The sequence below is a fragment of the Candoia aspera genome, chromosome 2, assembly GCF_035149785.1.
Source record: "Candoia aspera isolate rCanAsp1 chromosome 2, rCanAsp1.hap2, whole genome shotgun sequence".
In the NCBI taxonomy this organism is placed as follows: Eukaryota; Metazoa; Chordata; class Lepidosauria; order Squamata; family Boidae; genus Candoia; species Candoia aspera.
Window position 1 is genome coordinate 31,058,639 of NC_086154.1, and position 23,758 is coordinate 31,082,396.

Consider the following 23,758-nt stretch of genomic DNA (forward strand, 5'->3'; position numbering starts at 1 on the left):
AGACTGACTCCCAGAAAGTAAGGCATCCAAACTCATAATATATATCTCTCTGCATTCATTTCTCTTCTTCCCCGTTTTTCTCTTTCATTAGAAAACCAGTGGTGGTGCTGGTATAGTCTTCCTTAGAAAATCTCCCACCACTTGAAGAAGACTAATCTTAAGTACTAGCCCACATTTCATATTTTCTCTCTGGGATTTTTTGGACGTAGACCAGAGAAACCACAGCATCTAGTGGATTTTGCTCAATCAACTGAAGGTAAATGTGCACAGATCCGCAGCAGTCTCCTAGAAGAGCTGGCACAGAGGGTGCTGCAAAAGTGTCTCCCCTTGCAATCAGAGTAAAATCCTCAGCAGGCATTTCCCAGGGAACAGAAAACATTTCCTTCCAGGAGAAAGCACCACGGAATCCTGTTGGTACTAAATGGTCTGACCCAGGATTGCCTGAAATCCTTTCACTTCAAGACTTTTTTTTTTTAAAGAAAGCTGGAAATGTCCATCAGGCATGCTGCTTAAATCTGTCTAGAAAAACACATTCTCAGTCCAAGCAATTGCTCTTTGCTTGGGAACAAACCCAGCTGGCGTAACAGTCTGGAGCAAGGCCTTACTGATAGGGCCAGAGAAAGAAACCGAAGTGGCAGTCCAAAAGGTTAATGCAGGGTCCCCTTCAGTTATCTGATGCCACCCATTACCTCACCCATTTCCCCTCCTGTGTAGCTGACAGAGGGACTCAGGATTCCAGAAGGCTGTTTCCCTGTGGCATCTTTAGGAAACCACCATCCAGGGCACTCCTGGCAGGAAAGAAATTAACTGGACAACTGCAGCATTTTAACGCATTTTAGTTTTGGCAGACATAAACAGGCGTGCTTGCTTCCTGGCATGTTGGTACTGAAGTAGCAGCAGCAGCATGAGAGGGGTGAACTGCAGGGCTGAAATATAGCCATGTTTCTCTGCAGTTATGCTGATTGGAATCAGTGGGTGGCCAAATGTGCAGGAGGAAATCAGGCTGTGATATCAAAGCCATGGGGTGATGCTGCATGATGCTTTTAGAAAAACAAAAAACCCTTCCCCCCCCTCTACGTTCTAGCCAAAGTGAGATCAGGAAAATCAGAGTAAAGCAGTGTGTCAGGGAAATAAAGGGAAATTAACAGAGAGCAATTTATCTGGAAGAGAGAAGGGAATATGAAAACTGTGGCCAACCTTGAGCTCTCCGTGTGCAATGCCTTGAGATAAAGTGCACACAACTGCACAAGGATGAGTTCCAACAGCATGAATCCAGCTTACTCTGCATGGGTTTTCTCATTGGCTAGGTAGCAGCTAGGTATGTGTAGCCAGACTGGGCCTAGACCAAGTATCCTGGGATGATGAGAAAAACAGAAAAAACATTCTGGAGTAATGGTGAGGGATCTGGCCACCACTCTCCTGGCCTCAGGAAAGGGGTGAGGACCTGACTCTGCCATCTCGCGTGGGGTGTGAAGAGGTGTAACCAACCCTGGGGGTGGTTATCGCCCTGAAGATGCTCCTGTAAATGAAGAACTTGTTAACTTGGACTATACTTTTTATTTATGTTTTACTGTATTTTAACAACTATTTATTCTTGTTTTATTGCAAACCGCCCGGAGTAGCTCTTTGAGTGAGATGGGTAGTGACTAACTTTGTAATATAAATAAATAAATACGTAAAACCGAAAGGGACAAGAAGGGTCAGTTTCCAAAGAAGAGCAGACTAGTTTGCTGCTTGTCTCCAACCAAGTCTGAAACTTCATTGTGAAGCAGTCTTGAAATGGGGTTGAAGTTTGTTTATCCAATACAAGGAAGAAGCTTCCAAGCATCCAGACCACGTGGACCGAAGATCTAGGAGAGGCATCTGATTGCTAGGCAGAATGTAAGGCAAAAGTGCACAGTTTGGAAATGTTGCAAAGCCACATTGGCCCCCAGAAACCTTCAAAATTATTATCAAATTATAATTTTTTAACTTTACATTATTAAATATATGAATCAATAATATGAGTAATCATATCATTACTTTTCTGGTGTGTGGCTCCAATATGCCACTCAAAGACTAGTTGTGGCATTTGGCTGAGAAAAAATCGTACATGGTTGGTGGAAGAAATCTCAGTGGCTAAGTGTTGGAGAAAGCTGTACTTTATTTTAATTTATATGAATTGCTGTACTCTGTTTACTACTTTTTTTCTTCCTCCAAAAGTGGCATGGATCAATAAGTTCCACTCTGCATCAGGAGGGATGGAAACACATTCTTCTGTTCTATAAAAAGAGTAGATTCACCTTCAGGAGGATCTTGGCCTGTTTCCTAGCTAAGTAACAAATAGCACCAGATCTACAGAGCCAGAAGTTTTAATTCAGTCCCTGCCATCCTATTAAAGTTGCCAGCCAATCAACATTGTACTACTAGTATGGTAAACACCAGATGAACCATCAAACAGCACAATACACCCTAATCAAGGAACTATTAACCCAGTCAATCAACCAAGCAGCAAACAAGAGCCCAATCAAAGAACTCCCAAGGAGAGAACAACACCCCCACCAACACAAGCAGGGCAAGCCACGGTATATAAACTGAGAGCAAGGCCCACTCCCTCTTGGCACTGAAGATGTTGCCTAGTCTGGCAATGAAACGTCTGCAAGAAAACAACAAGGCTCAGAGAGCACCAAGGACTCCAAAGTTCAACCCTGAGCTACAAATATTCACTTTGATTAGTATGATAAATCCTACCAGTGATAAAGAAAAAGCTTGCTCACTCCAGTCCTACTCATGATTCTGGTCTCAACCTGGTTCTTTTCTTAGAATTATCAGAGTCCATCCTGACTCTGGTTTGATCCTGTAATTTTCCAGTAAAGACTGCTGAAATTATCATGAGCTTGGCTCTCTTTCTTCTAAGCTCTTGATAATTTCAGCAGCCTGACCACATAAAACAGCCTGAGGAAGAAGTAAAATCATGACAATTACAGGCAATTTATTCAATTGGTAGGAAAAATGCCAACATAAACAATCTAACAGTTTTCCTGAAAGTATAGGTAGTCCTTGCTTAGTGACCACAACTGGGACTGGCAACTCCATCACAAAGCACCACGTTGCTAAGTGGAAAATCACATGACTGCAATGGGCTTACATCACTTCCCATTCAATCACTAAGCAAAACATCACATGACCACAACTTGCGATTTTACTTCCGCGTACTTCATTAACTCTGCTTGTCAGTAGTCAGTTGTGAAGCATGTGAATGGCAATCACGTGACTGCAGGACACTGTGATGGTCATAAATGCAAGGATTTGTCACAAAGGGTTTTTTTTACACCGTCATAACTTTGAATGGTCACTAAACAAGGCAGTCATTCAGTTTCATGTTTTTTATATTTTTAACTGTTCTAACCACGTATTTTGGATTTTGTAAGCCCCTGGAGTGGGTGGTCATAATGAATTTAATGAATAAATAAAAATAAATTAATCATGGCTGTTATCATGTGACTGAAGCCCCACCCCTTTTTACATGCATTGTGCAACAAGGATGCAGGTTTGATAACATTGTTGCTGCCACCATTTTGACTTTTTTCACCCCTTCAGGTTAAGAATCCCACTTGGCCATGGAGTGATGTACCTTGTGCTGTACTAATAAAAGATAAAGGAACAGATGGAACCAGGACAAAAGCTAAATTTCATTTCATTTCAATGTAATTTTTTAAAAGAAGGTAATTAAATGTATTATATGCAGTTAATGCATGATTGTTCTCTATGAATTTAATAATTTCCTGCTATGTCATATTAAAGGCTACAATTCAATTCAGCAGCAACTTTTGGAACAGCAGCTTGGGATGGGACGGTTTAGGGGCCTGAGAACTGCGTGTGTGTGTGTGTGTGTGTGTGTGTGTGTGTGTGTGTGTGTAAAAAGGTATACAGCTGGCAGTAACTTGTTCTTGCAAGAGTCAGGTGCCAATGAAACAATCTCCTGACTCCTCTTTTTGTTGTGGTCATTTCCCTTGGGGGAAGAGTAGAAAAGCAGGGCATTTATTCAGGCAAGGATCTTTAATCTTTTCCTCTGGCCATGCTGTTGCCAGCATGATATTCTGATTCATTGGAGTGCTCTCTAATGCAGGGTTTCTCAACCTCAGCCGCTTTAAGGTGTGTGGACTTCAACTCCCAGAATTCCCCAATCAGCAGTCAACCTTATAAATGCTGGTTGATTTTTTTTTATGAGTCATCCTAAAGCATCTTTGGATTGGACCTGTGGCAATACTGGCAATTAACCATTAAATTAAAGATGATAACAAAATACTGTTTTATGAAGCCATCATCCCAATGAATCAAACAAGCGAGTCAGCCAAATGAATGAATGAATGAATGAATGACCTTATGTTTGGTAGCCCCGATTTAACAAACACACAAACAAAGCCTGGTCAATGGCTTGGCTATCACTGAAGCTGGTATATCTTTCCTCCCACCCCATCATATTTTAATCAATAAGTGATTGCCTAGGATACAGTCACCAACTTTTTCAGGTGCAAGGCACTGCCATATGATCACATGCAATGGTCTGCTTTCCCCCACTCACTAAAGAAGAATTTTACAAGAGCATCAAATCTTATGGGGTTCCAGCAATCTTTAAAATGAGATCTCGTGTAAGAAACCCAAAAATCTCATGTGATTTGGCAACATCTTTAGATCTGGCCTTTAATTTAATTTTTATTGTTACTTTTTTAAAAATTTAACTTGGAAGGTCTGAGCACACCGTCAAGGGATGTTGCAGATGCCTGGTGCTTGTGGGGCACCATGTTTGTGATTTCTGCATTAGGGCCTCGCATAATGCAGCATATCTGGTCAGTGATGGAATCCTGTTCTGCTATGCTCCTGATGGAATACAGCACATCTCTTTTTCACGGCTGCCACTTTTGGAGCATGGTTGGTAGAATAGTAACAGTGGTTGATCATGCTAATGCTTTGGGGAGACCTGTAATGATGGATATTCCAAAGAGGAAGCCTGCAGCTTTCTGCAATTCCTTAGCTGATTTCAGATTGCTCCCTGTATATTGAAACAACCCAAGCTTTTTGGCAACTTCAATAATTAGCTGGACTTTAGGATGAAAATCACTTGCTAAACCAGTTCAGTGCTTACATTGGCAACAAAAGTCCTTAAATGCCAGGGGCTGGAATCAGATCTTGTTGAGATCTGATCTGAATAAATTGAAGTTTCTTCAACATATGGATCTGCCAGGCATCCAGGTACAAGCAGCTTCCAGCATTTATACAATCAAAGCTGTGAGAAGCCAATGTTGAGCTCAGTATATCCATTTTTTAAGACAAACTATTTTCATTGCAAACACGCTTTTCAAAAAAAAGTGTTAAAAATATTTTCTTAACTCACTGGATGCAATGAGAATCCAGAGTGCTCCTGCAACTAAATCACCCTGCTTTCTTATCACTGTTTATTTTGCAGAACGGGGCCTGCATAGGCCTGGCATCAATTTTTTTGGGCTAGAAATACAGTGTAGGAACCAGGGCTGGAACAATTTAGCTGCCAAAGAAGATGATGCTGTGAACGGACAAACAGTTGGATACATTTCTAAGTGTATGGGGCATCTATTGGGCTGATTGTTTCTCCATACAGAAACTGATTTCCATTCCCAGATGACTGTTACTGTTGGTTCGTAGTTTCCTATCCATAGGACGTGTTCCTTGTATCTTGCAGGGGTTTCCATTTATTTCAAAGGCAAGGCTGTCCTCCCAGATAGGAGAGCTCTGACTGTGTATTCGTTACACTGGTGAGTCAATTTTCCTTTGTTAAGGAGATTGCTTGTTAATGGCTTAGAATGACTGGTAGACCGTTTGCTTGATAGGAGCTAATGTGACATATACAAGATCTCTCTGGAATGTTTGGGAGTAGGAGAAATATATATGCAGAGCTTGGGAAGTGGGGAGAGAGGATGATGAATTTATCAGTGTGTGAAGAAGCAGAGAAAGAACAGAGACACAAGATGCAAGTTAAAGACAAGGCTTCTTGGAGTGCAATGTGCCCCATGCTGGAGATATTATGGGAAACGGTGGGTTTGCTGACTGATAAGAGTCTATATCAGTGTTTCTCAACCTTGGCAACTTTCAGATGTGTGGACTTCAGTTTCCATAATTCCAGTTGAAATTCTGGGAGTTGAAGTCCATGCATCTTCACGTTGCCAAGGTTGAGAAATACTGGGCTGTATGCTACTTGGCACCACCTTTGTTTAATTTGCATATTTTGTTGCTTCTGTCCCCACACACTTACATAGTACATGGATGGCCAGCAACTGGCTCAAAGGACCTTTGCACTGAGGTGTGATATGCACTGAGCTTACTTTGCACTTATCCATGAAGTTACCAGGGAAGACTCCAGAGAAGACTCAACTTACAGTAACATCAACATTTAGACAGATTTACTTTTTAAAAAATTAACTCTTGTGTGTGGACAACTGTGATAAATGGCCATAGGACAGATAATTTAAACTTCCCTTGGATGGTCCTGATTTGGATTGACCTCACTTAGTGGTTATACCATCATAAACAAATTAGCAAAAATAATTTTTATTATGATTGTTTGACCAACAAAAAAGATGCATATGTATCCCTCCTCACATGCATCAAGCTAGAATATCTGAGCTGAAAAAACTCAGGCAACCACTAAATGGAAGCTAAACATTAGAGTTTTCTGTATTTCTTCAATTACATTTTGTGGGCATCCAGGTTCCTGCAGCCCAGATACGATAGACTTACCATCCTCGGCATTACGATACTTCCAGAAAAATAGCCATAGTGCTGCCTTCCTTTCTCTCTCCTTTGCAATCCACTGCCTGCAAACACCTTGCAATCCAATGAGTCTGGACACATTGTAGGTGATACTGCTTCTTCATCTGGTATAGCTTGTACTTCCTTCTCCTCTCTTTTGTCTAAGAATTATGTGCAAACTGTGTGCTAGACAATGCAGTTTCCTCATCCAATGGTACCAGTTCAGAATGACATGCGGATGATTGCCTGCATGAGACTTACATACATGAAAGTATACCTTTGTATGGAAAAACATACCTATCAAAAGGGAGCGAGGTAAGGGCTAAACTACACAATAGTTTAGTTATGGAGTGCAAAGCTGCTTATCTAATTGTTGTTTATGGTGGGTAGAGGACTTAGTAAAATTTTAAGGACATAGCTAGTAAAGTTTGGTAGGAAGTCCTTGACTTATGGCCATTCATTCAGTGACCAGGATTGCCATCACTAAGCAATGTGATCACATTGTGCTTTACGACCACATTGCTTAGCAATGGAAATTCCTATCCCAATTGCCATTGTAACCTATATTCATACAAAAACTATGCCAAGTTAGTTAGATTAAAAACAGGATCATTTATGTACGTGTGTATATGGCTGCACATCCAAGCTGGAAAAACCCAGACAATCACAAGATGGTAGCAAAAAGTTATTGTCTTCTGTATTTATTTGCTACTATCTAGTGGATGTCTGGATTTTTTCAGCCCAGATACAGTTGGCCTGGGCATTTGGTGCTATGCTGTATCTTGGTCTGAGACCAATGTCCAGGAAACATAATTCTAGAATCAGAATTAGTGTCTTTACGGGAAGAAATGGGGAGGTACAAGCAGTTGGCTTCAGGAGTGCCTTTCCTGTACAAATTGTGATCAATCTTTGTATTTTTTTTAAATGGATGTTTGGATGAGTGTGCCAGTTTCTCAATATCTAATCAAGTAATAATTTGCTGCAAAGCTTATGAAGTGTGAATTTATGCTTTCTTGAGTCAGAAACAGAAAGAGAAGAACTGGCTATGGTCACATCTAAAAGTGCAGTAAGAAGGGCAGTATCTTGAATGGAAGTTAGAATTGAAGACGAGATAGGGATATAAAACAGGAAGTTTCATGAGCATTACGGCAGGCTTTACAAGTGGGGCTGCAGCAAGTCTTGCAGTGTGAAATGCCCACAACCATATTCCATTCCACCCCAGTCTTCTATCCCCGCCACCCCGTTGGAAGTCCTGGCAAATCCAGCATGCTGCATTTGCATGTGAATTAACATGTAAATTGAGTTGTCCCACAATGCAACTCTGAGGAAGCTGTTTGTTGTCACTCCCACTTCCTCTCTTCCTTCTTCTCCACCAGAAGCAAGCACAAGGATGTGTGCTGCTCTCCTCCATTCTGGGCACCATGTGGTGGTCCTGGAATTCCCCTTTCTTCCACACAGCTCTTGGCAGCTGTAGGGCTGAGAGTTTAGGGCAAAACTAAGTATTTAGAAAGAAAAGAAGAACAAAGGAACTTCATCTTTTCCACCAAGATGGGTGTAGCAGAAGCAAGAATAAAGTCAGTAAGAATTCTTTTACTTATCTTAAGCTAATCTGTCTAAGCATGTGATTCTTTATGCTTGGGAGGGCTGAATGTGTAAGATCCATAACCTGTGTTTCTCTGGCATGCTCATTGAAGCTACCTAAGATAATTTTCCTTTTTTTCTGCCAGCTTTTCTGCTGTGTTATAAGCTCTGCTCCATTTCAGTGGTTCTAGCAGGCCACTAAATTGGCTTCACCCCCAGCCTGCATTAAACTGTTTTAAGCTTTCCCTTCTGCTTAGGACAGGAGTAAAGAACTGGATTCAGTCCTGATATGGTTGTCTATCTGCTCTGATGAGTCAAATAGCATCAGAATGGGAATATAACTACTCCTGGCTTCTCAGTTTCCACATGCAGAGGTAGGAAGACCTGATGTCTCCCTGACTGCAGAGCACGTAGCAGGATACCTTCTTCTGCAAGCAGGAGAAAAGTGTTAAAGAGATTCTGCAAGATGAAAAGTAGCTGCAGGTGGGGAAACCTTGCTGTCTGAGATCACAGAGAGAATGGCAGTGCTTGGAGGCTGCAGTCACAGCTGATTCTGCCAAGGAGAGAATGAGACTTGAGAAGAAAAGGGCAAGACCTTACTTGAGAACTAGTAGGCCAGATGGGACTAAGTGGCCCCAACCTGCTTTAGAAATTTCTTCTTCTGAAAACCTTTCTCTTAAGTCTACTGATTCCCTTGCTCTTGTGTCTGGTTCATAAAGTTTTGGCTGTTGTTACTGACATGAATAAAGCAGAGTGAGAAAACTATCACAGTCTGACTAACCTAGTCAAGGTGCCCATATCTGATTCTCCAGAAGCTCTCTGGAACAAGTCTATCTTCTCCAGCTTCTAGGTGCCAACTTGACCTTGAGGGAAGGCTGTCCCATAGAGAGGAGCAATCAGCCAAACCACTGTTTCTGGGACCCTGCCTCTCTCCCCTTTTGGAAATGAGAGTCAACCTAACTAGTTGGGTAAAAGAGCTTATCAGATGGTCATTTCACTTGGAAGGGGAGGTCCTGAAAGTACCTGGGAGCTGAGCCAAGAGCTATATGATGGATTGCCGCTACTAATTGCTGTTTTGTCTGGCTGGTGTTAGAATTAAATGGGGCCACGGACTCTTTGCAAATGATTTGAAAGAAGCGTTTTGAACCTAGCAAGAACACAGCATCTTTCTTCTATTCATTAAAGCAGCCCAACCTTTTTCAGACTTCCTCCTGAGCCTAAAAAAGAAAAGAGTGGGGGCTTTAAAGAGTGCAGTTACTCTTTTGTTTTTCAAGGAAGTTTGAAAAAGGCCAACCCTGCAAGGCAATACATTAAACAACTCCCAGTAGAAAAAAGTTAAAAGATGGGAATTAAAGTGATACCTCCTTCTACATGAATTACTCTTTGAAGTCCTCGCCCCATTTGCTTCACAAGGTCAGATGGTTGATAAATATAATGAAGACTAAACTTTCAACTCATTGTAGATGTGGGGTGGCATGCTGGGTGACAATATGCACTCATATTAAAAATACATGTTATTTTTAAGAAGCAGTCTGTGCCTGGAACATAGATCTAGTTACATTAACCTTGCTTGGCATATCTACAGTAGATCTGACCCAACCATGAGATGGGATCAGCTCTGAGGTAGCAGAACATTTTGTCCTTCCTAGCTTCTTGCCCAGGATATGTGTACGATGACCCAAGACTGTTCTGCTTACCCAGGAAATTGACTACATTTCTCTGATATGCCACTTTTGTGGAAGATAGCAGATGTCTGCTTTAGGACAGCATTAGGGTGTTAGCTTTCTCTCAGGGAGAAAAAATGTAAGAAAGTTTATGGAGAACTATTCCCGCCTGTCCCAACCTGTCTCTCTCTTTATCGCACAGCATTGCTAGCGTCATCAAAACCCTTCTGCAGGGTACTTTCCTCAAGATAGCACCTTCCCTGAGCTGAAGATTAATGACTTCCTAGGACAGCACAAACTTGCATAGGGTGAGAGAGCATTAGAGAGTATGCAACCTGCAGCCTTTTGGTCACATATGATCAGGAGCAGCCCATGGAATTTACTGCCAAAATACAGTGGCACACTGATTTTCAGCAGTGTGATTTTTCCCCCTACCTTTTCAAAGCAAGGGTTAATATATGTATTTTGAGTGTGTGTTTTTCTTTTTTGTTTTAAAGCATAGGACAAAGAAGCCCTACTCCTTTTGAAGACATCACTGAGTGATGGGCATGCTCCTCAAAGACCTTTAAAAAAAAAAGGAAAGGGGGTACCACAGGTCTGTAAAAAGGTTGTTGGCCCTTGTCTTAGTGGGCACTTTCCAACTCTAGTGTCACCTTGGAGATTCTCTTCAGTTCTTAGTATTAGATGACCTGGTAGTTCAATCATGTCTGATTCTTGGAGACTGCCTGGCCAAGTCCCTGCAGTTTTCTTGGCAAGGTTTTTCAGAAGTGGTTTGCCATTGTCTCCTTCCTAGGGCTGAGAGAGAGAGAGAGTGACTGGCCCAAGGTCACCCAGCTGGCCTTGTGCCTCAGGCGGAACTAAAACTCCCGTCTCCCGGTTTCTAGCCTGATGCCTTCACCACTACACCAGACTGGCTGTCAAAGGGGTCTTGCTTATGGCCAATTATAATAGGGTCAATGGCAGCTGTTGGGAAAGAAACCAGGAGGGATTTCTGCAAGGTAATGGTAATAAATAAAGGGGCTTTCTGCCTCTTGCTTTTTAAACCTGCAAATCTCTTTCCCAATGTATTTAAAAGAATGTATTTACAGTACCTGCTCAGAGGCAGGTCACCATGGCCATAGTATATGCCCATGTTTTTTGTTATTACTCCGGATCATACATAAAACAGGTAATGTATAGAGGTGGCTATGTAGTGCACACAGCTATGTGCACACGGGCCCACAGGCACACCAGCTCCATGAAGCTATAGCCTTCATTTGCTTTTTAAATGAGAAAATATAAAGTGACCTCCCCAACCTTTAGACAATGTGCTTTTTAGGTTTGGGAAAAGGGTTTTGATTCAAAATCCTCCGAGGTTTTCTGAAAAGGCCATGTTCTACATTAAATGAAAGAAGCATAAATTACAGCAGTCCCAGGACAGCTGTAACTCCTCTTCCTGCCAATGTTTATAGAGTGTGAGCTTCCTCTAGTGATTAATAAAACACTTAATGTGGCAACCTTTGCATCTTCAACAGCCCAGGGATTCCAAAGCAGGACAGCATCACAGTTCATTAATAGCTCTTGAGATGAGCAAAATACGGATGGTTACTGTTGGCAGGAGGATGTGAAAATGCTGGGGAAAACGGTCCTGCAAAACAAACGGAATGCACATGCATGGCACTGATAAGAATTGTAAATGCCATCTTAAATCAAATATTCACAAATATGTTTCAAAAATGCTGTTTGCTTCCTTTCCTTTCCTTTCCCATTACAGAACATTTTTCTAGCTATTGGTTCCTTAGAGCAACTACAGTCCAGAGCAGAGACATAGTTTCAGTATTACCTCTCAGGCAACCTAGCCAGAGGGCTGCCAGCATCAAGTGTTCACCACATTGGCTGTTCAGAGCCCTTTAGAAGAAGAGTGAACTATCAATGGGGCAAGAAAGTGAGCCATATAATAATAAGAGCATATTTGCATTATACAGATTGGAGGCAACAGAGACATGGAGTAGCCCATTGATTTCTCATGTGGCAAAGGATGTTCAAGGTAGACAGCCTGGTGTCCTTCAAATGTTTTATGCTTCAACTCTCCCAGGCTATATGATCAATGATCCAGAATTATAGGAGCTGTTGATCAAAATATCTGGAAGGAACCAGATTGCCCATCCCCTAACATTTTTGGGCAGGATAGGTTTAATTATGGCAGAAGCATGTTTTAGAGGAAAGGGGGGGGGGATCAGGTGTTCTCCAGGTGTTTTGCACTATGATTCCCTCAGTCCTTTGGGATTGTTTATGCTGGCTAGGAGATCTTAGGGATTCTGGTCACACCCCACCCCCACCCCAAAGCAATGCTGGGTAAGCCTTTCTCATGCTGTTTCAATACTGCTATGGAAAGGTGGAGGAGGGGCATGATAATGTGTGTAAGTTGAAGTTATCATTGATAGAGTTGGGTGGTACAACATACAAGGCCTAAACTAACATGGGAATGGTACTTTGTAAATTAGTGTGTCCATCCAATGTTTTAGCATGTTTTACCAGGTCATTACAGTTTATTTCCTGGGGCATAGCATATTACATAAACAGAGCACTTGTTTTTAGTTAATCCAGGTTTAGCATGCTGTGTAAATCCATTCTAAATGTAGGCATACATTTAATGAGCTGTTTGGATGGATTAAACTCTGACTATTATTAAGCAGGCAAAGAAAAGTTCCCATTTTACAGTCATGAACTGAAGCTGAGAGATAGTAACTGGTTCAAAGTAATTTAACAATTCTAGGGCACAATCATACTTGTCCTTTGGACTTATTATATATGTTTTATTTTAATTTGCATCCTGGATTTTGCCCATATCTATCTCAGTGTAAAAAGCATCTCTCCGGCATGCTTTGGCTGTAGTAGCAAATTATCAGAAAAATTAGTGCTTCCAAGTCCCAATCCTTCAGACTCAAGTGCTTTTTACATTCATTTGGGGTTTTTATGTTTGCCTTGTTCATCTTTATTTCAAGTGCTCCTGAGAGCAACTGGCTTGGCGGCACAGCCATCTCTACTTCCATCAGTAGTCATTTTCATGGGGTCAAAAGTAGAAATATGCCCAATTTTACCTAAATAGATCAATAACTATGTCTGATTGAAATTGTTTGATAATTAAGGCAACTTACAAGAGCTGGCTGTAAAAGGATTAATGGGATTTCTTGGGCATCTCTCATGGAGTTTAAATGAAAGCATGGAAAGCATAATAGGAAACATACATTCATAGAATGTAGCATGCTGGGATGACTTCTATGAAATGCTTTTGGGGGTCAGAAGCATTCCAAATGGGACCTCCAATCTACCCTTTCTCTGCTATGGAACAAAAAAGCTCTCCATACATCCACCAGCTCAGACATAGCACAAATGTTCCCTAATTACCATGTAAAGGGATTTGTAGTGTGTGTGTGTGTGTGTGAGTGTGTGTATGTATATAATATAAATAAATAAAATAACCTAGGAATCAAGTGGTAAATTTCTAGGGCCAGGTAAATTAATCTAGGAAGAGAGTACAATTTCAAAAGAAGAAATGCAGGTACTTTACTATAAATCAATATGTTTATATTTTTTCTTTAAATGCTCTTATCTCTTGCTTTCTCTCCTTTTTTCCAAATAATACTTCCCCCTATCGATATATATGGTGATAATGTTAAAACACAACATGTAATATTGGGAAAGGCTTGAATCTTATTTCCACTTACAGTCTTACTACAGTAATTGCTTCATCTTTGATAGCCTTTTCCTCTTACATCTCTCTTAAGCAGGTTTTCTTCTGGGGCCTCCTTTGAATTAATTCTTCCTTTCTTCTAGATTCTATTTTGCTAAAGTTTCCACCCACCATCTTATTGTCTCATCTGAAATAGTGCAACCTCAGTTTCTCCATGAGTTCCCTCTGTTTATCACTCCAAGCTTGGGGCTATATAAATGTCATCAGGGCAGCCACATGTTATTACTGCATAGTTGCCCCATGAGTGTTACTCCCAAGCTTTAGATGTAGCTTTCAGAGTCCTTCGGAAAGTTGCTTTCAAGTTGTCACTGAAAGAAAAAGGAAAGAAAATGGGGAGTAATCATGTCAGTTACATTTGTAAAAATCTATCAAATCTAGTTTTTTTTCTCCTGTCCCCACATATTTTATTCTAAGCCTGCCAACTGTTAGGGGCACAAGCCATGGCATGCCACTCAAAAGCAAAGCAAAAACTTGAGCCCCCAGATGTTCTGTGTGTACACCTGATCTATTTCTTTATCTACCCAAGTCCAAGCCAGTTTTCTTTTTAACAAGAAAAGAAGTTCAAGGAAGAATAAATTGAATCCACTCCCTCTCCCTTCTGTTTTTCCAGTGTTCTACAATCTCAAGGTGTCCCCCTTCCCTACGATAGGAAAATATCTGGGGCACCAAAACAGAAGGAACAATGATAGTCCCTGGGGTCTTCAAGTAGAGTTGGGGAAAAACGTGACAACTGCTACTGCTCAGCGTAGTCCAGCCTCCCACGGCCTGATACGCTTCCCATGTGTTGGGACTGCAGCTTCAATTCTGGTAGGTATCAGGCTGGAGAAGGCTGGTGCAGATCAGATCGAGGTAGCTGGGGTGACTGAGTATGAGGCAGCTTCTAATAGAAAGCTAGAGTTTTGTTGCCCGTTTTCATGCATGCAGTTTTATGAAAGTTATCCCTCTTTATAAACACCTGCTTTCTATGGGAAAAGAGGATACAGTAGACCTGTGCAAAGAGACTTGGATGTGCTTCAGGGAGATGATATGCCCAGCAGAGGTGATGCAGCTTGTCTCAGTGAGGCATGGGGACAGTGTGATTTCCCTCAACATGACATTGCTCTCTCAAGATGATCTCAAGATTTTGACTGGCTGTTCCAGCAGCTGAGACAGGCTTCTGGGCATGTGCAGAAGCCCCTTCAGCACTTCCAGTCAAGTACCATGCTCAGAAGTCTAATCTGGTTATTGATCTGACAATTAGAAAGGGTAGCTTATGGAAAAAGGAAATTATGATGTAACCTTAGAGAGAGAGGGTAAAATATAAATGCATTTATAACTGCTGTCAAAAAGATTGGAAGGTGCTTCTTTATAATCTTTTCTTTTTCTTTTCTGTTTCTTTTTCTTTCTTACTTATTCACTATTCTTTATTTTCTTTGCTTCTTTTCTAATATTGCTTTTATCTTGTTAAAAATTTTCAATAAAATTATCTTTTTAAAAAGTCTAATCTGGTTATTGGGACTGCTGGAAGCCTCCAAACAAAATGAGCCAATGTTTCTGCTTTGCATTTTGAAGGTGGTAGGGTGTGGCTTCGAGGATCTGCTTCAGTTGAGTGATTCAGTCACATTATCATGGAGTCAAACCACACCAGCAAAGCTTTCTATTGTCTTAGGAGATAGATAAAAGAGTAAGCATGGTGAACTTGCCATATCTCGGGAGTGGCATTCCACTTAACATTTTTAATCAACTTTAAGCTAATCCCTGTGATGGATTTCTCTTTCTTTGGTTTAATTATACAGAGAATTGGGGGTGCACATTTAACAAGGATGTCTCCTTGACATCCATCAAATTTAGGCAAATCATGACAATAGACTTTTAAAAACAATATTTAAGGAGATTATCGCAAGAGATAGGTGGCAAGGCTGTAAGTAATGCAGGATCCAAACTCATTGGCAAGCAAAATGCACTGCATGTGTAAATCTTGTAATATAATATGCTTATCTATGTCTGTTTTAATTCAGAACCACATTCTGTGGAGGAGTAGAGTGGAAAATTTGCATGGGGCTTAGCATCCCTGTTGTTAATGAAACATTTAGTTTAATCCTAAGGGCACATGTGTGTGGTATGTATTAATGTGGTGGGAGGGAATGAGCACAGCATATGATCTTTAGAATCCATGCTCTGTAGGGATGCATGTTCATCATGTGGGCAATCCATTAGCCCAAATAGTCTGCAGATGACTGAGTGGGAAATTCTGCAAAGCAGATTTCTGACCTTCAGGCAGGCAGAAAAAAAATGAAAGTGTGCTTTAACTCAGAGACACTTACTTATATTTCCATTTCTGTACCACAGTGACAGACAAAGGTAGTCATGCACCCTGTTTTATATAGGATCATTCTTTAACTAAAGGCTGCTAAGATGCTGTTAAGTTGAATGAAATTGTTTGAAGGGACATTCTGCCCAAATCCAGGTTAAAAGAAAGATCCAGATAAAAAGAGAGTACCTTGTCGTGGTGCTGGAGCTTGAGCACCTCAGTGATGCCATGAGCTAAACCGTGAAGGGCCACCCAAGACGGGAAGGTCATGACAGAGAGGTCAGACTAAATGCGATCCCTGGGGAAGGTAATGGCAACCCACCTCAGTATTCTTGCCGTGAAAACTAAATGGATCAGTACAACCAGAGATATGTCGGTATACCATCGGAAGATGAGACCCCCAGGTCGGAAGATGGTCAAAATGCTACTGGGGAGGAACAGAGGATGAGCTCAACTAGCCCCAGACGTGATGACGCAGCTAGCTCAAAGCCGAAAGGACGGCTAGCGGCCGACGGTGCTGGTGGTGAACGGCGAATCCGATGTTCTAAGGATCAACACACCATCGGAACCTGGAATGTAAGATCTATGAGCCAGGGCAAATTGGATGTGGTTATTGGGGAGATGTCAAGATTAAAGATAGACATTCTGGGCGTCAGTGAACTGAAATGGACTGGAATGGGCCACTTCACATCAAATGACCACCAGATCTACTACTGCGGACAAGAGGACCACAGAAGAAATGGAGTAGCCTTCATAATTAATAGTAAAGTGGCTAAAGCAGTGCTTGGATACAACCCAAAAAACGACAGAATGATCTCAATTCGAATTCAGGGCAAGCCATCTAACATCACAGTGATCCAAATATACGCCCCAACCACAAATGCTGAAGAAGCTGAAGTAGAGCAGTTCTATGAGGATCTGCAGCACCTACTGGACAACACGCCTAAAAGAGATGTTATTTTTATCACAGGAGACTGGAATGCTAAGGTGGGCAGTCAAATGACACCTCGAATTACAGGTAAGTATGGCCTGGGAGAACAAAACGAAGCAGGACACAGGCTGATAGAATTTTGCCAAGACAATTCACTCTGCATAACAAACACTCTCTTCCAACAACCTAAGAGACGACTTTATACATGGACTTCACCAGATGGACAACACCGAAATCAGATTGATTACATCCTTTGCAGCCAAAGGTGGCGGACATCTGTACAGTCGGTAAAAACAAGGCCTGGAGCTGACTGTAGTTCAGATCACGAACTTCTTCTTGCACAATTTAGGATCAGACTAAAGAGATTAGGGAAGACCCACAGATCAGCTAGATATGAGCTCACTAATATTCCTAAGGAATATGCAGTGGAGGTGAAGAATAGATTTAAGGGACTGGACTTAGTAGATAGGGTCCCGGAAGAACTATGGACAGAAGTTGGCAGCATTGTTCAGGAGGTGGCAACAAAATACATCCGAAAGAAAGAGAAAACCAAGAAGGCAAAATGGCTGTCTGCTGAGACACTAGAAGTAGCCCAAGAAAGAAGGAAAGCAAAAGGCAACAGTGATAGGGGGAGATATGCCCAATTAAATGCAAAATTCCAGAGGTTAGCCAGAAGAGATAAGGAATTATTTTTAAACAAGCAATGCGCGGAAGTGGAAGAAGACAATAGAATAGGAAGGACAAGAGACCTCTTCCAGAAAATTAGAAACATTGGAGGTAAATTCCAGGCAAAAATGGGTATGATCAAAAACAAAGATGGCAAGCACCTAACAGAAGAAGAAGAGATCAAGAAAAGGTGGCAAGAATATACAGAAGACCTGTATAGGAAGGATAACAATATCGGGGATAGCTTTGACGGTGTGGTCGGTGAGCTAGAGCCAGACATCCTGAAGAGTGAGGTTGAGTGGGCCTTAAGAAGCATTGCTAATAACAAGGCAACAGGAGATGACGGCATCCCAGCTGAACTGTTCAAAATCTTGCAAGATGATGCTGTCAAGGTAATGCATGCTATATGCCAGCAAATTTGGAAAACACAAGAATGGCCATCAGACTGGAAAAAATCAACTTATATCCCCATACCAAAAAAGGGAAACACTAAAGAATGTTCAAACTATCGAACAGTGGCACTCATTTCACATGCCAGTAAGGTAATGCTCAAGATCCTGCAAGGTAGACTTCAGCAGTTCATGGAGCAAGAATTGCCAGATGTACAAGCTGGGTTTAGAAAAGGCAGAGGAACTAGAGACCAAATTGCCAATATCCGCTGGATAATGGAAAAAGCCAGGGAGTTTCAGAAAAACATCTATTTCTGTTTTATTGACTATTCTAAAGCCTTTGACTGTGTGGACCATAACAAATTGTGGCAAGTTCTTAGTGGTATGGGGATACCAAGTCATCTTGTATGCCTCCTGAAGAATCTGTATAACGACCAAGTAGCAACAGTAAGAACAGACCACGGAACAACAGACTGGTTTAAGATTGGGAAAGGAGTACGGCAGGGCTGTATACTCTCACCCTACCTATTCAACTTGTATGCAGAACACATCATGCGACAAGCTGGGCTTGAGGAATCCAAGGCTGGAGTTAAAATCGCTGGAAGAAATATTAACAATCTCAGATATGCAGATGATACCACTTTGATGGCTGAAAGTGAAGAGGAACTGAGGAGCCTTATGATGAAGGTGAAAGAAGAAAGTGCAAAAGCTGGTTTGCAGCTAAACCTCAAAAAAACCAAGATTATGGCAACCAGCTTGATTGATAACTGGCAAATAGAGGGAGAAAATGTAGAAGCAGTGAAAGACTTTGTATTCCTAGGTGCAAAGATTACTGCAGATGCTGACTGCAGTCAGGAAATCAGAAGACGCTTAATCCTTGGAAGAAGAGCAATGACAAATCTCAATAAAATAGTTAAGAGCAGAGACATCACACTGACAACAAAGGCCCGCATAGTTAAAGCAATGGTGTTCCCTGTAGTAACATATGGCTGCGAGAGCTGGACCATAAGGAAGGCTGAGCGAAGGAAGATCGATGCTTTTGAACTGTGGTGTTGGAGGAAAATTCTGAGAGTGCCTTGGACTGCAAGAAGATCCAACCAGTCCATCCTCCAGGAAATAAAGCCAGACTGCTCACTTGAGGGAATGATATTAAAGGCAAAACTGAAATACTTTGGCCACATAATGAGAAGACAGGACACCCTGGAGAAGATGCTGATGCTAGGGAGAGTGGAAGGCAAAAGGAAGAGGGGCCGACCAAGGGCAAGATGGATGGATGATATTCTAGAGGTGACGGACTCGTCCCTGGGGGAGCTGGTTGTGTTGACGACCGACAGGAAGCTCGGGCGTGGGCTGGTCCATGAAGTCACGAAGAGTCGGAAGCGACTAAACGAATAAACAACAACAACAGGCATTCAAGTCACAGTCCTTTCTACCAAAGGGATGTGTACTATACTTCTTTTTAATTTATAATAATTATTTCTAAATTTGCAATTATACATGATTAGCACCAGATACATTAAGAAACCTTGTGTCCTCTTCCATATCCTCTTTTTTCATAACATGTAAGTGTGCAGCCTAGGGCAAATCTGGAAACATGAAAAGCTGCTCTGTGGAAGCATCACTGAACAAGTTTTCTAGATCCAAGATAGCTATTTCTTTTTTTAACAAGTAGCAAAAGGCACCCCAGACCTCCTGAGTGTTGATGAATCACGGCTACGTGGCAAAAGTGAGGAACAATCCTTCAACAGATGCAGACACACAGCAATCCAGGGGTTTCCAGGTCAGGGGAAGGGGAATAGATTAATGTTATTGATACTGTAATATATTTTCATGGAAGGTCCAGTAATTCTGAAGAGTACCCCTTTACTATAGCAAGTGATTTCTTTGTGTATTTTAAATTCTAATAATTATGGCACTGGGAAATTCTCCAATTTTATAGCTGGAAACCTGTAAGTGATACGATAAGATTTGCAGTTAAAAGTTGAAGGAAATGTCTTTTCATTTTAAGTAGCACACGGCCATCCTTTCTCAGGGCTTGAATTGGATAACTTGGACCACATCTGCACTGCAGATGAACGTACCTTTGGTGAGAGATTAGTACTTTCCTCCTCTTACATTAAAATGGAATTTTGTGACATGGCTTATTCTAAGGCAGTTGAACCGTCCATAAGACATGTAGCTACACTTTCAGATTTCCATCTCTATTTTCCTTTCCCTGCCTTCCCTGATTAAATCTCATGCACTGCTTATTGGGGATGGATTGCTGCATACTGAGGCTATATTTTGTACAGGTCTGGAAATGGAAACCAAAGAACTTATCACCCTTCAATTCACCCTCTTATGAACTGAATAGGGGATGAGAAGAGGATGACAGATCTAATCTAATTCAAGGTGTTTGCTTTCCAGCTACACATTATTTTAGCCTCACACTTCCCTAACCAGGGAGAGTAGTTTATCTCAAAATATATTCAACTTGGTAACACTATACACACTGAAGATGCATATGCAAATCACTTATACCAAACCATATTACTGGTCTTTCAAGTCTGTTGGCTTCTCTTCCTGAGATCTATTTAACTGGAGAACCTGTCCTGGGACTTCTGTTTTCAAAACATGTGCTCTATTAAAATTTTTAAAAGACCTTGAATTCTGGCTTTTCAAAATAAAAGTCAAAGACGTTTCTGATCTCAAACTGCAAGCAGACCATGACTTGTGGAATTTCAGAACAGTAACTAATGCGTCCATCTGGCATACTTCTGTTTACATCTGGATTTGAAATGAACTTCTGGACCTTTTCAATTCTTATGAAAGCTGCTTATGTTTCTTGATAAGTTGCCTCAAAGACTGCTGCTTTAATTTTGGTTTAGGAGTTATTAAAATTTCAACAATTTTGCCAGTCTTGGTATGATGCTGTTATTTGTTTGAGGTTTATATCGCCTATTTTATGCTTAATCTTCTTTCTCTAAAGAGGTGAAATCTCTGTTCTTCTTTGGCCTATGAAAAGTGAGCAGTGAAAAGAGAAGGGACATGGGGGGGGGGGGGGAGGAAGGGCCAGCTAGCCCTAGAGTGGAACAAGAAAAAACAAGGATGCAAAACAGGCAATAAGAAGAGCAAGAAAACAAAAGAAAATAAACCTATACACAGGGTGCATTGCTAAATGTAGTGCAGTGCAGAAAATTTTTCATGCCATTTTTTAACTTGTTGGTAGATAAGCGGACAGGTCTGTAATTTTCCAGGACCTTCTCCTTCCTTTTCTTATGATAGGGTTATTTGCACTCCTCCAGTCTTCTGGGCCATCGCCAATTTTCCAGGAATCCTCAAAGATTACTGTTAGCTCTTCAGTCATCTCCATAGTTCACTTAGTACCTTAGTTGTAATTAAATTAGCTAAGTGTTCTTTCACCATCTTCTTGTGTGTCCTGAGTTGTACTTCCTTCCTTCCACTTTTGACATGCTGATGGTCAGGCAGGGCTTCGTTTCATTTCTGAGACAGAACACATAAAAAATACATTCCGTCTTCTTGCTATCACTTATTACTAATTCACCCCATTCTCCTTGCAACAAACCTACTGCCTCTTCAGCTTCTGTTTCTGTTGTTTTCAGTATTTCTTGCAAGCCTCGGCTCATTCTGACCTTTCACCTTTCTGATACAATGATATCTCCAATTTTTATTTATTCTTATATTTGATTCAAGTTTTTTTATATAGTTCTAAAATTACTTTGGAATGAAATAAATTTATTCTGTTTCTAACCATGAAAGAATATCCGTGGTACTGAAAATAATTCTTGTTCCAAGAAATAATCAAAGATTAATTTATTTTATTCCTTCTTAAACCTAGATGTTATTCATTGTTAATTGGGCCACTTTATGGTAAAGGAAACTAAAAGAAGGAAACTCATTCCTGCTTTACTTAGAGGGGGTTATAAAGTGTTCGCTTCTTAACTTTTAAAAAAAAATTCTTAGTCTTCAGTATAAGCTTTTCCCACCAAAGGACCTTCCTAAGTATGATTTTAGTTTTTACCATTTTCAGTTCTTTATTTATGATAACTAAATCTTAATATCCCAGTCAGTTTTAACCACAGAAGCTATAAGAGCAAAATAATACCTTTCTGATCATTTAAATATAGTAACCATTAACGTTTGTCCAAATATATTTCAAAATTATCTTTCCTTATTTTATAGCCAAAAATTAAACTAATGATCTACCAAAACAGAGAGACATAATTAAATTGATTGGATGTTCTGTGAATTCAATTGATTGGATGTCATTGTATCAGCAGTTTAGGATGAACTTTTAACAGTCCTTGACTAGTTTACACCTTTTATCTTTTTACTACACCGTTTATCTTGTTATCAGCTCTGATAGCATCTGCTAATAGTTCTGTGACCAAGACTTAGCAAGAGAGACAAGAAACATCCTTGTCTGGTTCTGTGTGTTAATAAAAAAGATACAGTAATTCCATAGTTTAATATTTTTGCTGCAGGAAAGTTATACAGTATATCATTTCTATCCAAATATTAACATTTTCTGGGAGTAAATCACGGTGAACTTACTTTTGAGTAGACATGTATAGGAGGCCCAAACATTCAATCTTTCCCCCTCTCTACCAAGTTTCATTTATTGTAGAGTGGTACTAGGCACAGTCATAGCATTGCCAGTTCTCATGATTATATCACATCTGGCTATATTTGAAGTCTATTTTTCAGATTCAGCTGCCAGGAGTTGTGCAACTACATGCAAGAAAATTGTAAATTTGTATCCTGTATGGCTGCCAAGAAACAAACAACACTTGACAATGTAAATTGATTTAGTTCTAACAATGGTCAAAATAGAAAGCAGACACAAAAGAAGTACATGCTTTTTGAAATTGTCAACATTTAAATTATTGGATTCCTTTGGACTCACTTGTGCAGGAACTCCTAGTTTCTCCAGGTTGAGAAAACAAGGACATGAACACATACAGTTACACTCAACCTTATCTTTTTCAAGAAAGGGCATAAACTAAGCTTACCAATATCAGTTTGATTAGCTAAGTAACCAGTATTATCTTCCCACCCATTTGGGTTAGGTACAGAAGTGTAGCACAACTGCTTAGCAAGATCTCCCTCCTTGGGGTGGGGACACTGATGGATGAACTCTGCGAGGTGGAGATTCATCCTGGTGCCATCTCTGGCCCCTCTCCGCTGGTGGTCCGGGTGAGGGGATGGAGGATGATTGCGTGGAGCTGGAATCTCCTTCGTGCCTCGGCTGCCCCCCCCCCACCCCCATGACAGAGACAGGGCTTTTAGCATGTACTCCATCGATTCTAATTTGGCCTCTACTACTCTTAGCCTTTCAGGGGGTTGAGATTCCCCCCTCCCTTGCACGTTAGGCTGTCTCCCTGCTGATACCGTGGTAGATTCTACCTTTGGGGTCAGCAGGAACCAATACTTCCAGGACGCCTGGGATGTCCCTGGTTGGGGTTCTCCCATTTCAGCCCAGGTGATCAACTCTGCGGGCGATTTGCTGGGTGCCGGTTGCTCTGGTGCTCTCCCATCTTCGGATTCCTCTCCCTCAGGGCTGGAACTCGAATCCTGCCGTAAACCTGAAGGTTCTGGGGTGAGGCTCAGTTCTCCGCTCTTGACCGTTGACTCGGGCATCAAGCCAGTCGGCTCCTCAAGTCTCCCGGTCGTGCGTTTGGATTCGGCCATCAACTGTGTCCCCTCACAAGAAACTAATCTTGGTAGGAGCTAACGGTA